This window comes from Canis lupus, chromosome 6, assembly GCF_003254725.2.
Source record: "Canis lupus dingo isolate Sandy chromosome 6, ASM325472v2, whole genome shotgun sequence".
NCBI lineage: Eukaryota > Metazoa > Chordata > Mammalia > Carnivora > Canidae > Canis > Canis lupus.
In genome coordinates, this window is record NC_064248.1 from 51,651,577 (window position 1) to 51,667,898 (window position 16,322).

Here is a 16,322-nt window from a genome sequence, read left to right on the forward strand (position 1 = left end):
TTTTTGTTTTGTTTTTCAGTAATCATTTCTTGATGCATATATTTATTATGAGAACACATGATGAAATAATATTTTAAGAGGTTAAAAAATTAGTAAACAAGCAGTGAATAAAAAAGAAAATAGAAAGTATAATGTGATTTTTTTTTCTGCGCTTCTAAGACAGCAATGCTAAATAACTATTGCCCTGTAAAGATTTCATGTTGTAATTTGAATAAATTACAAACTTTTTATCATGATTTAGTAAGATTCTATATGATCTGGACCCTATCCACCTCTTCTATTTTATTTTCTACCTTTATATACTGTATTTGTCATGCTTTAGGCACACTGACCTTCTTACTTTCTTTAGGATAAGCCAAGTTCATAGCCAACTCAAGGTCTTTGCAATTTCTTTTTTCTCTACTCTGACCTTAGAAAGGGCTTCCCTGATCATTCTGTTTTTTTGTACTAGGCTCCCATCTCCCTTACCATCACATTATCTTCCTTTCTTTCACCAAAGCATTTAACTATCTGAAGCTATAAGTTTTAAATACTGACATTTGAAGTATGTATGTTTACGGTATTTCAAATAGATATTTTAAGTATATATTTGTATTACCTCTTTCCCCTTCATATAAGAAGGCATATTTTGCTCAAAAGAAGACAGAGAACTATAATACTTAGAATAAACTCTATAGGTCTTGTTAATTTATATTCAGTAAATCTATACAAATGAAATTCATAGACATGATTTCTGTATACATATGTTATGGAGTGTATATTTCAAATTATTGCTCCTCAATAAACATCTGACTTTTTAAAAAAGATTTTGTTTGAGAGAGAGAGAAAGTGAGCCATGAGTAGGACTGGAGGGGCAGAGGGAGAGGGAGAGAGAGAATCTTTAGCAGATTTCATACTGAGCATGAAGCCCGATGCAGGGCTCAATCCCAGGACCCTGAGATCATGACCTGAGCCAAAACCAAGAGTCAGACATTTAACTGATTGAGCCATCTAGGCGCCCCTAAAAATCTGATCTTTTAAGGAAAGAAATGTGGTTATTACTTTATCTCTCTAGTTATTACTTGATTATTGCTTAAAAAAAAAGGTCGGATTATATGCTATAATAAGTGTTTAAAAAAACATTTATTTTCAACTGGGCTGGGAGAAATAAAAGTTGTCATGCAGCCAATATCATCTTGTTTATTTGGGATTGTGAGAAAGCTCTATAGGCAATGTATGTGGGCCAGACAATGGAATATTCTAAACCATAATATAATGATATATGGGTATTTTTCTACTCTGTTTTATTCTGTCTTGAAATTTTATTCAGTTTACATGTAATCAAATTATGCTAAGGAAAATTATGATAAAATCCTGATGAATATACTGAAGAGAAACTATAATTTACTATGAAAAAAACAGCTTCTTCCACTTTATGTATATGTTCTAGTGATTCAAAGTGTCCTTTTAATCTTTTAATTCCTAAGATCATCTAGATTGGGGGTTGAGGAGGGAGTTATTGCTATAGTGAGAAGCTGTAAAGCAGTATTTTGTCAATTATGTTCAAAATTAGTTAAATGCATAGAACAAGTTGTCCAGTTTTGAGCCCCATTAATAAAAAAGGAAGTTAAGAACCTGAAGTGGATTCCTGAGATAAGCACATGTATAAATTGAGAGTTAAAAACAAATCAGAATGATGAAGCAAGGCTAAAGGATCGGATTGTTCAGGCTTGAGACTAGAAGAGTGGGGAGCTAATAACAGTCTTTAACGATGAAGGGTTCTTACAAAAGAAAGATGACTAGCTGTTTTTCATCTCCAGTGAGTACAGAACAAGAGGATGGGATTTAACAAATATTTATTGAACATCTCCATTGAGTGTAGAACAAGAGGATAGGAAGCATAAGGGCTTTAGATTAGAACTGAAGAATATCCTAAGAGTGAAGATTTTAATTCCTTGAGAGGTTGTGAATTTTGTTTTTTGGAAGTCTCTTAAACAATATAGATTTTCACTTCATAACCCTACCAATAGACAGTAGTATCAATTCAACAAACATGTATTGCATTCTTAAAGCCCCCTCCAGTTCAGTGATCTTAGCAATCTGTCAATGAATAGAATGCTGAGCAGATCTTGGTGGAATTAGCCAACATTTTAAGCTATTTAAGATCGTAATAATGATAATTATGTTGATTATGATTATAATAATTTGATGTAATTGGTAGAAGAGTGGAAGTAAAAGGTATTAACAGTATCATTTAGTAGAGAATCATTACATAAAGTAAGTACTTGTATGAATTGTAGGATATATATGTGCGTATGTATGTAATATATGTATCTGTCATATGTATATAATGCTTAATTGGTACAATAAGATAATTGGATTATTCAAATACTTTATAGATATCTTCTGATAGAAATAAATATTAGTGAGAGAAGAAATCATCTTGAATTGCAGTGTAGTATGATTTTCCTCAAAAATGTCCATTTGAAAATTAAGCTCTGTAAGAGTTTTTTCTTTTTTATAATTTTAATGTATTAATTGACAATTTAATTTTCTTATACTTGTTATTCTCTTAATGACTGCAGCCAATGTTTAATTATTCTAACGAGGGTAGCATGAAAGCTACCAGTTTACCAAATTGAAATATTTGTTAATAGAAATATTTCTTAATGACTAAAGGTCATTAAAAAATAAAATTAAGATATACTTGCCATCTTTCCCTGTGAAGCAGGTCAGTTAAGAACAGTCAATAAAGCAGTGCTTATCAAAGGAGCTACTGCCTACCAGAGAAGGTCTGAAACTTTAGCCCACAAGGGAAAAAGTCTATGAGGTTTTCCTTTGTTTAATTTTAATATTAATGAAAAATTTTATTCTACATATCATATGGCTTTTATGTATTCATTGAACACCTAGTGTGGGTCAGGCACTGTTTAATACCCTGGAGACACAGCCATGAACAAAGTGGAGAAAGATTGCTTCTCTTATGGAGATTACATTTTAGCTTGATAAAGTTAATGACAAAATAAGTAATATATATAGTGTACCAAATTAATTTAAGATCTATTCATTTGGTTAATATATTTGAATTGCTTATGCTGAGGAACAAACAATTCCCCCCCTTCCCCCTACCCCACCCCAGCTACTCCTTTTGAGTAGCCAGTAAGATGCTGTTTCAATGATCCTATCTGTCAGGAAACTGGTTTAAATGAAAAAGTACTTACGTCACATATTCATTTCAGCAACACAGTGATTATTCTTTCTTTAAACTTTAGCATTGGAGATTGCACACAGTAATATGGGGAGAGTTGCCATATGTCCTTTTACTCTGCTTACTGAGTATATCCAGATAATCACTAATAAGAGATATCCAGAATCAAGTCAAAGAGGCAGTGCAGTGCAATATTTCCAGGCTATGTTGATGGAAATTTTGATAAGTATATTTTTTGATGACAAGTTAAGCCACTTGTGGTTTATGATGGGATGAAAGGGTCACTAATCTTTTGGTCAATCTTCTCTTGTCTCTGTGATAATCTCATAAAAGGACCAATTCAGAGAATAATGATGACTGATAATGTCATTAATTTAAAAACTGATACTGTAATTTTCATCACATGTAAATTATCTCAGCCTTACAATCTACATAATCAACTATCTTCTTTCAGTTTTCACATTTCATTTTTGTTTCAGCATTTTGGTCATGTAAATATACTGTTTTTCTTATAATTTTGTTTGAATCATGTCCAAACTTGCAAGAATATTTAAATAGGTCAGATTTATGAATCTCTACATTAGGGTGAACGATGAATTTAAGTTAATTTACCTTATTTCAGTTTTTAACCTCTGACAGCATCATTTTTCCTTCATGAAGAAAAACTCTTGGACAATACTTTTCCTCCAGTGAAGCACAGCAGAAAAAGCTGTACACATTCCTGTCTGTCCCAGTAAGGGCTTACTAAAAATATTATTGATGCTTCAGACTTAAAAAAAAAAAAAAAATTTGACTGTTTTGCCACTAAAACCTACCAAGAAAAAGGAAAATTCTTGGAGACAAGTAGAATTTGAGAATGGGGCTCTAGCTCCCGAGCATGCAGAAGGTGACATGGCCCAGATATAGGTGAATATTTTTGTACTTCTGCCCTTTCATGAACTTGACATCAGTGTGCACATGAGTTCATTCATACTTTTTCTTTTTTTTTTTAAATTTTTATTTATTTGTGATAGTCACACAGAGAGAGAGAGAGAGAGAGGCAAAGACATAGGCAGAGGGAGAAGCAGGCTCCATGCACCAAGAGCCCGACGTGGGATTCGATCCCGAGTCTCCAGGATCGCGCCCTGGGCCAAAGGCAGGCGCTAAACCGCTGCGCCACCCAGGGATCCCCATTCATACTTTTTCTAATTAATACAATTTTGTTTAACAATAAAAGAGGAAATAAAAGGAAAAATCTCAAAAAGCCTACTGAGGTTTTCTTCATTAAATTTTTTTTAAGTATGCTCCCAGCATGGAGCCATTTTTTTAATGGGGGGTTTGAATTTATGACCCAGAGATCAAAACCTGAGCTGAGATCAAGAGTCAGACGATTAACTGACTGAGCCACCCAGGTGTCCCTCTTCATTGATTATCCTAAGTTTAAATATTTAGGAAATGAACACATAACAAATAGTGAAGTAAAAATGGGGAAAAAAAGGCAAAAATAGGAAGTATTAGTGATGTCATGTTTTCCTACAAGAAAATACAGTATCTGGTTAACCTCTCATTTCAACCAGTTATTCAGATGTCACTTGAATGTATTAAATTGTATAGTTTAGACATAAACAACAATCCATTTTCTGTTTGCTACTTCTTTGTGATCCAAAGAAGATTCAACCAAAATACTACAACATTGAACTTCAAAAATTTAGTGTTCATTCATTAGACAAGTGCAGAGGGATTCTATTTCTTTTTTCTTTGTTCTAAGTTGTTTTAATCACTTTATAGTTTTCAATACTTTAATGTTTCTTTCTTAAGTTATATATGTTAATGCTGTGAATTTTCATCTAAAAACCCATTTTAACTCCATCTCATAGGTTTTTACATTTTTTTCTTATTGTTCTTAGTGTACTTGAAAAACAACAAGGAATGATTTCATGGCAAAATATGCCCTAAACGAGTCAAATAGAAACAATTTTTGTCTGGAGAAGATATTTGTAAATGACTTCTCTGATGAAGGGGTAGTATCCAAAATCTATAAAGAACTGATTAAACTCAACACCTAAAAACAATCCAGTAAGAAATGGACAAAAGAGGGACGCCTGAGTAGCTCAGTGATTGTCTTGGCTCAGGGCATGATCCCGGGATCCAGGATTGAGTCCCACATTGGGCTTCCTGCATGTAGCCTGCTTCTCCCTCTGCCTATGTCTCTGCCCCCACCCCCTCTCATGAATAAATAAATTTAAAAAATCTTTTTAAAAAAATGGGCAGAAGATATGAAGAGACATTTTTCCGAAGAAGGCATACAGATGGCTACTATTAGCCATGAATTTTTGGAATTTTTAGACACATGAAAAGATGTTCAACATCACTGATTCATCAGGGAAATACAAATCAAAACTATAATGAACTATATCTTCACACCAGTCAGATTGACTAAAAATAACAACAGAGGTTGGCAAGGATGCACAGAAAAAGGAACCCTTTAATACCTTTGGTGGGAATGCAAACTGGTACAGCCACTCTGGAAAGCAGTATGAAGGTTCCTCAAAAAATTAAAAATAGAACTACCCTACAATTCAGTAATTGCACTACTAGGTATTTACGCAAAGGATGCAAAAATACAAATTCAAAGGGTTACATTCACTCTGGATTTATAGCAGCATTATCAACAATCGACAAAGTATAGAAAGAACCCAAGTGTTCACCAACTGATAAATGGAAGAAGATGTAGTGTATATGTTTGTATATATATATATTTTTTTTTCAATGGAATATTACTCAGCCATCAAAAAGAATGAAATCTTGCCATTTGAATAACGTGGATGGAGCTAGTGTGTAGTACGGAAAGCAAAATAAGTCAGAGAGAGACAAATACCATATGATTTCACTCATATGTGGAATTTAAGAAACAAAACAGATGAACATAGGAGAATAGAGGAAAAAAAGAGGGAGGCAAACCATAAGTGACTCTTAACTATAGAAAACAAACTGAGGGTTGTTGGAGGGGAGAAGGGCTAAATGGGTGATGAACTTTAAGGAAGCACTTGTGATGAGCGCTGGTTGTTTTATGTAAGTGATGAATTACTAAATTTATTCCTGAAACCAGTATTACACTATATGTTAACTAGAATTTACATAAAAACTTGAAACAAAAGAAAAAGTTGTCTGGTAATATATTTCTAATGTAAATATTTTAAAAAGTCAAAGGATATGAATAGGGAAAGAGAAAATGTAGTCAGCCAATAAACACAGGAAAATATGATCAACCTCATTAGTAGCCATAGAATTAAAAAATATTTTTAGTCTCAAATTCGCAAATGTGTAGGAAATTAATAATATCCATCACTAGCAGTTTTAGATCCCTAAGCACTTCATATTATGCTAGTGTGCTTTTAAGTACAAACTTTTGGTGAATTAGCTAGTAATATATGCTACAATGAAGAAAAAAGATCTTAATATTTGGATTCTGAAGAATTTATCCCACAATAAGAAAAATTACCACCACCCAAGGACAGTGGTATATATTATTGCATTCTTCATAACAAAATGCTATGATAAAAGTATATTTGTATCATTAATAAAATTGTTAAAAATGGAATTTAAGCTGTTTTTGGAATTTTAGATGCATATTTATTGGTTGGTGAGATACATGTATGTTATCACGAAAGAAAAATGTGGGGACTTTTTTTAAAAAGGATGCTTCCACTGAAAAAATTGCATACACAGACACACACACACACAGACTCATCATAACATAAAGCATGTGTGTTTATGTGACCATGGAAACCTCTATAAAAATGTAGTAATTATGTTTAAAATGTCTAGCACAGGAAAGTGGAATTAGAAATTAGGGTAGGAGATGATAAATTTTTATATACTTGTATTTTTTCTAATTTTATAAGGACATATCTTGTAATTGGCCATCTGACTATTAAATAAAGTTTGAAATGAAAGAAAAACTAAAATATGCTAATTCAGGAGCACCTGCCTGGCTCAGTTGGTAGAGCATAGGACTTTTGATCTTGTGGTCATGAGTTCAGCCCCATGTTAGGCATAGAACTTACTTAAAAATAAATATTTAAAAAATACGAGTTTTTGATATGCCTTATTTTCAGCACGTAATTTTTATTAAGAGTTTACTATAAGACGAGTGAAAGTTAATAATGTTTATTACTAAACCATTTTAAAGTCGTCGTGGAAGATGTTGATGTATTTTGTAGGAGAGAGTTTTATGTATTGATTGGTTTAATCAAAAAGAAAGAAGTCTGGTTTCTAAGGCTACAAACTTATTTTTCACAAAATTGGTTTATAAGGATCTGCTGAAGTCACTGATTCTAGCTCCTCTACTCTTTTTTGAGCTATCAATCAATGGTCATGTTAACTTAATGTGACTTCAGGGTTTATAATGTTAAATTTAGTAATAATACTCAGTTTCTGTTTTTTTTTTTTTGTAAGTTTCTGTTTTTTATCAATTAATGCACACATGTATATATTTTTCCACCCTGAAACTTCATGGAAAGGACACGATTTTTTTAAAAGAATTTTATGTATTTATTCGTGAGAGACACAGAAAGAGAGGCAGAGACACAGGCAGAGGAAGAAGCAGGCTCCATGCAGGGAGCCTGACGTGGGACTCGATCTTGGGTCTCCAGGATCACGCCCTGGGGTGAAGGCGGTGCTAAACCACTAAGCCACCTGGGCTGCCCAAAAGGACACAATATTGAGTAACATGAAAATGTGTCTATTCATTGTAGTTGACAGATGATATTTCGAAGCTTTTTCCCCCCAAATCTTTTTTTCATGAAACTAGTGTTACAAAAAAGGCACTCTTTTTCCATTTGTTTCTTCATTTCTTTTCATTCATTCATCTTTCATTCAATGTGCTCATATTTTTTTTTATAAACTATTATGTCCAGCCATTTTGATAAGTTACAGTATGAGAGTATTCAGAGAACTGGAATATCTTTGCTAATTCTAAAATGCTTGATTCAGTGAGGAACATACCAAACAAAATACTTCCTATTATAGCTAATTAAAAATAAAGATAATTGTCTAAAGCTTTGGTTTTTATTCTGATTACTGAACTTAAATCAGAATTTTATCTTTGCTTGTCATTTGTTTAGTCCGAGAAAATCAAAACACATATAATTTATGATTATCAGAAGAAAAGGAGTTTTTTCATACCTTTTGAAATGAAAGTCATATTTTTATTATAAAGAAAATGGTATCTTAACAGATATTAAGTACCTTGATATATATTTCAAATATACAGATACTATTTCATGTGCCTCTGCCATTGAAATACAGAGTAAATATATCTTACAATTTCTACTCCTATCTCTACCGCCGTATGCCTACTATGTGCTGTGTTAGATTTTTACCTAATCAATATTTAAAAAAAAAATCATTGTCACATTCAAGTGTTTTGTTTTGGAGGGTTCATGAACACTGAATTTATATCTTCCATATTGATCTACTTACTGCTGATACTTAAAATTTTAGAGTTGAAATTACTAATTCTGGAGAATATGAATTATTTAATCAATTCCAAACTTTTGAGATAACTGGTGTTTTAGAAACCAGAAACAAAAATTATAATAGGAGTTTAGACTATAATATATTGCTGTAAGGATAATTATTAAGGGAAAACACAGCTGACATTTTCTGATTTATGCACACAATCAGAGATGGAGTCCAAGGACTGTGACATAATTATCTTCATGCTAACAATTTTTGTAAATCTCTTGACAGAATTTTTGCTAATTTTAAAATGCCTTCTGAAGATTAGCACTTAAAATTGTTGGGGAAAATAGCACAATTTATTAGCAAGGGTATAATTGTAAACCTTCTAAATACTCATTGTGAATATCATTTAGACAGTAACTCCTGCTTTAGCAGCTGGTATATAAGACACCAGTTTATGGAATCTTGAAACAACAGAGAGTGGAATCTAATTAAAGAGGATTACATGCCAAAGAAAAATTATTAAAAACAGACTAATAGACAATTGTTATGAATTTAGAAATCTCTGCCAACTTCTCTTTTTCATACAAATTTATGTAAGTAACTGTCAAGTAAAAGCCTTTATTTTTTCAAAACCAAAAGGATGTTACAAGGCTTTATGTTTTGCAACTTAAAAATGATTGCTTTCCTGAATTTTAGGTTAACACAAGAACTTAAATGATTCTATTACTCTTTTCTCACATATGCAAAACACACCTATGATTTGAAAGATAAATGATTAGAAGTACTATTTTAGATTTTAATGTTTGATATCTAATACCAAGCATTCCATAACTGTGTATAGGGAATTATGTATTAGGCTTATTTTTCCTTTTTAAACAAAAATCAGTTTATCAATTTAGGTACCATTAATGGGGTTTATATTGAATTGGCTTACATATTTTTCTTTGTGATGTACATTTAACATTTGTGATGCACGAAAGACTAAAATATCTGTATCCCAATCTACTAAATTCCTCCTCTATGTAAATTGATTCACTTTGCTGTGATATCAAGGGGTTTTGTTTCAAATAAGAGAACTGAGATAACTTAAAATGATACATAGGAATAAATAAATTTATGTAGACTATTATGTAGACTGTCTACATAAATAGTCTAACAACAATCCTTTATGTGAAAAACTTCTATCTAAAATTGTTTTTGAGATCTAGAATAGTATACCACTGTTGCCCAGAGTAGTGATATTGGAATTATATTTACTATGTACCCCTTCACCCCGACCCCAAAGTTTCCCTCATCTGCTTAGATGGCACCTATTTAGAATCACCTGCTACCTTGGAGAGAGACTCCCCAAGAACAAGGGATTGTTTTAAATTTAAAGCCTTCAGATTATATCCAATTTTTAATCTGGAATAGGTTTGGGATTCTACAGAACTAGAAAAACCTATGGTTTTTTAGTGGTGGTAATTAATTCAGTGATGTGATAATTAATACTGATGTTAGTAAAAACTATTAGGAAATTTTTTTTAAGCTTCCATATGTCAAATAGCTTTTGGATCATGGTGGTTGATGGTCATTTTAATATAGATTGCTCAATGTTGGCATCAGTCCTTATGTATGATAACAAATTAGCCACTATATGAAGTGTCTGGTACTATGAAATTATTTGTATTAAAAAGCGAATTTAATAATCTGTTTTGGTAGTAAGACTTTTTATAGAAATTAATTCATAAATATATCATACCTGAAGACTTATCCTTTGGGAAAGTTTTGATTTTCTTGGAATTAGTTTTCTCATAGTAGCCTTACTTAATATAGCAGGGCACAGAATATCCACCAGAGGGGCATTTGAAGGTACATGAAGTCCTCACATTCACTTGAAGATCATAACAAGGAACTGCCAGCAGGGAGCTAACCTGTGCTGCTCAGTCCGGTTTTTATCCACCCCAGTGCTAAAGAAGTGTTTAAATATGAGTGTACAAAGACAAGCTTAGGAGACAGATAAGATGATCAAAACTCCCATTCCTTCTGTAGCTTCCTGTTCATCTTCCACTGTATCACTGAACAGAACAAGGTGAGTTTGGCCAGTGTGTTTTTGCCATTCATCAAAAATATATATGCAAACATATTATTTTGTAGGTATCTTTAAGTTGAACTGGAATGAGAGGGCTGGAAATGACTAGAAATTGAAGCTAAATCTGGAGAAAATAATACAAATGCAGATTATGATTTACAGTACAACTCCCCCCTCACACACACTTTTCTTATTTTTCCATATGCAATAAACACCAGCAGTTTCTGGCATTTTCAGATTTTTTGTTTGCTTGCCTTTTTATATTAGAAATATGTAAAATGCTTATTTGGAAGTCCTTGTTTTCTCAGTGTATTTGACTTGCAAGTAACTTTCTTTTTGATTTTTTTTCACCATAAAAAATATTTGAGTGTGACTTATGAGTATATATATATATATATGTATAGGAAAAATTATCTTGAGTTAAAATTCAGTGGCAGATCTATATTTGTTTAGGGTTATATATAGGAAAAATTATCTTAAAGAGTTAAATTCAGTGGCAGATCTATATTTGTTTAGGGTTAAGTCTACCAATATTTTCATTAGGAGGGCTTAACTCTAGAATGATAGAAAAAATGAGTTATAAATCTTAACAAAGGCAATAAATAAATAAATCTTAAAGACAGTGTCTATTTAAGCCAAATATTATCACTGCTATGGATCCCTTTGTGGAAAGCAATAATACTCTATGCAGTCTTTTTGAAGTAAAGCTTTTTAAAAGTTTCTGATTACTTTTGATTAAAATTTATGCTCACTAAGCAACTTTTGATTTTTACTTGTCATTCCATACTACATTTCCTAAAAGTAGAATTTCACTGATCATGTTATTATGATAGCCTGGTCCTTGTAACACTTTCACGTAATAATTGAGTGCATTTGCACTCCAGTTTTATACATTATTTTCTGTTAGCTTGGTTAGTGTGGGACAGAACAGGAAAGGCAAGACTCATTGTCAGGAACTGACAAAATTAACTTTGTTAGTTTGTAAGACTGAAGAACCAAAATTGGACCATGATGTAGTCATCAAGATAAGGCTACAGTGGAATGTTTCTTGGAGGAAAGATAATTAGCTGCCTTCACTGACTTCACTTTGCACTTTTAATTGAAGTTAGCATTTGATTCATGTATGTCTAAATGTATGTAGAGGTTCCTAGAACATCCATTCAAAAAACTTTTAATGGTTAACTACCATGTGGAATTGCAGTAGTAAATTAAAAACCAAGCACCTCTTGCTTTCATAGAACTTATAGTTAGTATTTCAAATATACTGTAATATGTCAAATATAAAAAATGTTATGAAGAATAATAAAGTAGGACAAAGGGGCAGAGTGAGGGTAGGTTAATTTTTAGACAGTGGTTAGGGAAAATGTTTCTAAAGAAGTGACATTTAAACAGAGACATGAAGGAGATGAGAGAGTAAGCCATGTGAATTGGAGAGGGGGATCATTTTAGGCAGAGGGAGCAGCAAGTGTAAAAGCCCTGGGGAGAATGGGTAGTTTTGTGTATAAGGAGCCACATGGAGGCTGTGACTAAGGCAAATTAAGCATAGGAAGCCTGGTAGGAAATGAGATTGTTTGGATCATAAAGAACTTGAGGGTGAGCAAACTTTCCCTCATTGAAATAGTAGATTTTCATTATTTAAAATTGCTCTTTAAAAGCATCCCCCTTCTCAAGATTAAGTGTATAAGTAAATAATAATATCTTCCAAAAAGCAAATACTGAGGTGTGATTTGTGTGATTTGAGATTGGCAGTGTTTGGCACACAGTTACTCCACAATATTTGTTGAAAGAATATTGTTTCATTTGATTGAAACCTGTTTCAAATAATTGAAACATTATCCTGTAAACCATATGAGACTCAATCAAAACATAAGTGTGAATTGTGTAAAGAACTGTGTGGTAATTAAAATAAATCCTGAATCTCAAATTTTGTTAACCTTCCTAGATAAAAGAATTAATGATCAATAGATAGGATTTTGCAGCACAACTGTTTCAATTTTTGCTTACCTTAGGAAAGTACTAAAAGATTACTTAAATCTTACTATGAATGAAAGTTGAAATTTTAACATATTTCAAAGTAAATACAACTTTGATTTAGACTATGAACTTGGAAATGAGATTGATTCTATCCATTTATAAATGTATTTCTTGTTTAGAATAGATTTTCACTTACATGATCTCTTTTAATTTATCCTCGCAAGTGGATATCATTGCTTTTATTATCTTCATTGATATCTTATTCCACGAGGGAATATTTGCAGATCGAGATGTTAAGCATTTTCCTAAAAACACATAGGCAATTTAATTGCAAAGCAGAACTTAAAAACAGATTTCTTTAAAAACAGATTTCCCCCACAGCTACTACCTCTCCTAGTATATTGTATTCCATTTCATTGTGACTCAAGAAGATTCTCCTAGACAGAGCCTCATTGTAAGCTGGCCACCATTAGTGAAATGACATTAGCTAAATATGATTATGTCTTAATGTTCCCTGAAAGGATTAGACTAGTTAAGACATACCGAAGGGAAAAGTAATTAGCTATTGAAATATGAATCTCTTGATTAGAACTGGAAATTATGTATTGGTATTAGAATGCTCATCTAGAATTTTTAAAGATCTAAATATAATCATTATTTCTTACTTATAAACAACGTCAGTGGGCCTAGTTTTGGTGAGTGCCAAATTGAAAATACAACATTTTACTGGAAGAATGAGTTCACCTAATTCTCTCATTCTTCACTTTAATTTAGATCTTAGGAATTTCTAACTACATAGAAACACTGGTATTATCTTTTTTTTGATTTACCTTACTGTTTAAAGAAAACCATTAAATTGATCAATGTCAAATCACCTTAGAGTTTCAGTGGTAAGCTGGGGTATGCTATTTAAATTCTTCAGATTTTATTTTTTTAAAGATTTTATTTATTTATTCATGAGAGACACAGAGGCAGAGACACAGGCAGAGAGAGAAACAGGCTCCATGCAGGGAGCCCCATGTGGGACTCCATCCCAGGTCTCCAGGATCACGCCCTGGACTGAAGGCGGAGCTAAACTGCTGAGCCACCCAGGCTGCCCCGAAAGTCTTCAGATTTTAAAATGTGTTTATAGTTGCTTCCATAAGACTTGTGCTCTCCCTGGTAAAAATTCCCTGTGGGTCCTTCAAAATATAGTATGCTGCAGGCCTCCAACCATCTGAGATTTGTAATGATTATTAATGCGTGATTAATATGTAGCAATGATTCGCCCACTTGACATGGAACATACATGCCTGATAAAAATTACCTTATTGAATTGAAATTGTGTTTTTTGAAAATGAATAGGGTTTGTTTGTTTGCTTACTTGTTTTTAACCTTGGTATCTCCAGTGACTAGCATAGTATCCAGCACCTACTAGATTCTAAGTAAATAATTGAATGAATAAGTGATGCCTACCTTTTATTTCTACTTTGGCAACAGATTTGACTTTTGCATTATATTCTGTATAAGTTCGAAAGTTTGCACTGAAGTGTCATTATCAGACACTAACAGGAATTTGCCACTCAATGTTGCTACTCAAGATACTTAGACAACTAATTATATTTGTAACTTTTGTTTTTGTGTCATCTAGTTTCATTGCAAAATCATATTTCCTGATACTAAAATTTGGTAAGCAGAGACTTAGGGCCATAGATAGGTTTCAGGGGATCCAATGACTGACTAAAATTATATACAGCATATGGGTGTGTGTGTGTGTGTGTGTGAGAATATTTAATTTTTTAAGAAGAAAGGATCATGATTTTTATTATATTCTCATAGGTATCTTATAACCAAAAAGTCAAAAATATTTTTATAGGACTGTATTTATTTTATTTTATTATTCAGAAGAATTGCCTGAAAAGCATGAAAAATGCACATTTTTCTACCTCACTTTGTAAAATCTGATCCCTTAGTATTATGGTGGGTCATGGATGTTCCTCCCTTTCCTCCTCTTTATTCTTTTCCTGGTCTTCTATCACTTATTTAAAAGCTTCTATTCAATGTACTAAGTGATTAACATATATTATCTCATTATTTTTAACCCCCTGTGCAAAAAAGTGCTTTTACTATAGTGTGGCAGTAGGACCCATGGGCAGAAAGAGCTGCACTGAGATTGTGAGGAGTGACTGATCATATACTTTTTAGTTAGTGGGGGTTAGGGACAATGTAAATCACAAGGAATTTGGAAGCAAGGCTAGCTACTATGTTAGGATAAGATCCTTTACAATTGTCTAGTAAAACATGAGTCCTGAAAGCCTTCAGAATATTAACGGGCCATATGTTTGAAGTATGACTGTTAACATATATCACTGGGGCAGGGGGTGAGGTGGGAGTGATGTTTACAGTTGCCAGAGTGAAGTAACACTAACTAGAGCAAAGCTCTGGTGGTAAAACATTAAGGAAGTCCTGGAGGGAACTGTATGTTGTGTTAAAATCTCTGTACCTCACAAATTCTGCCTGGAGACTATGAGCTGCAGCACAGTCTGGCCTTTGTTCTTTTTCTCCTGATTTATCCCCACCCCAAACAGCTTTGACCCTTAAATCTTTTAGGTTGCTGAGGGTGGAAGGTCTCCTCTTCTGTAACCTATTCTTGCTGAATGGGGGCATAAAGATGTCCCTACAGCCCTAGAAGTAAGTATATTTCACTTAGAATAAACTCAGTTAAGTATCCTGCCTGAGGACAAGTAACAGTAGGCATGCAATGACACTGAAGTATGAAGCTGGAGCCAGTTTTACTACCTTAGTCTTTTTTTTTTTTTTTTTTTTTAATCTAGAAAAATTTGACTCGTTTCAAAAAGATGTTCGGAAATAATAAACTTACAGACATGTCTGCTCCAAAGAGAATTAATTCCTGTCTCTTCTTTTTATTCTCCCTAGATTTTGATCAATTTGGGGGTACTTATTTACTATTATATTCCTGGTGCTTAGTATGATGCCTAACATATAGTACAATTTGCAAGAATTTATTCTAAATTGAAATTAGCTTTGAGCTTTTTATGATTTAGTAATTCCAGGACTTCCATTTCAGTAGCTATGCCATCAACTCTCTGTGACCTTAATAATATAGAAGTTTCTTCATGTATTAAACTTGGTGTTTTAATTTTTAAAACCTTGGTTAGTATATAAATTTTAGATCCAACCTGTTTAGTTTTAGTTATTGTGATTATTTTATAAAGTAAAGGCAGTCCCATAGAAATTAAGTCAAATGAAAATATGATTTTTTAAATTTAATAACCTAATTTGCTAACTTTTTTTTATTATTTCCAGCTCCATCTAGCATATGAACCAGTAGATATTTGGTTGAATTTGTTATTGTTTGGTATAGTTTAAACAAAGATAGCTCAGTAATCTTTTTAAATTTTTTAGCATTCAGAGATCTCCTTATATATTATTTTACTCCCCTGTTGCTATTGATAATTCTATTTGTTTGCTTTATTATACTTTTATACAATTCTTAACACAGATGAGATATAAAACACTATAAAATCTATCACAGTTGAAACTCTAGACCTTCCTTCAACCCAAGGGAATTCATTTGGCAAAAGGCCACCAAAACCAGTTCTTTTTTGATGCTTAGTTTCTAGTTTCTGCTTTAATTGCTGC

At 32.6% G+C, this 16,322-nt stretch overlaps 1 protein-coding gene and 1 long non-coding RNA gene across 5 annotated transcripts in view; one reads left to right on the forward strand and one right to left on the reverse strand.

Annotated features, from left to right (window-relative positions):
• The window catches only part of LOC112640801 (uncharacterized), a 184,068-nt gene extending 171,003 nt beyond the window's left edge, over window positions 1-13,065 (reverse strand). Inside the window, exon 1 of the long non-coding RNA XR_007411431.1 lies at window positions 12,877-13,065. This is a non-coding gene — a long non-coding RNA (uncharacterized LOC112640801). The remainder of the gene's footprint in view (window positions 1-12,876) is intronic.
• The window catches only part of DPYD (dihydropyrimidine dehydrogenase), a 796,351-nt gene that overhangs the window by 83,003 nt on the left and 697,026 nt on the right, over window positions 1-16,322 (forward strand). The gene's annotated exons all lie outside the window — the stretch shown is intronic.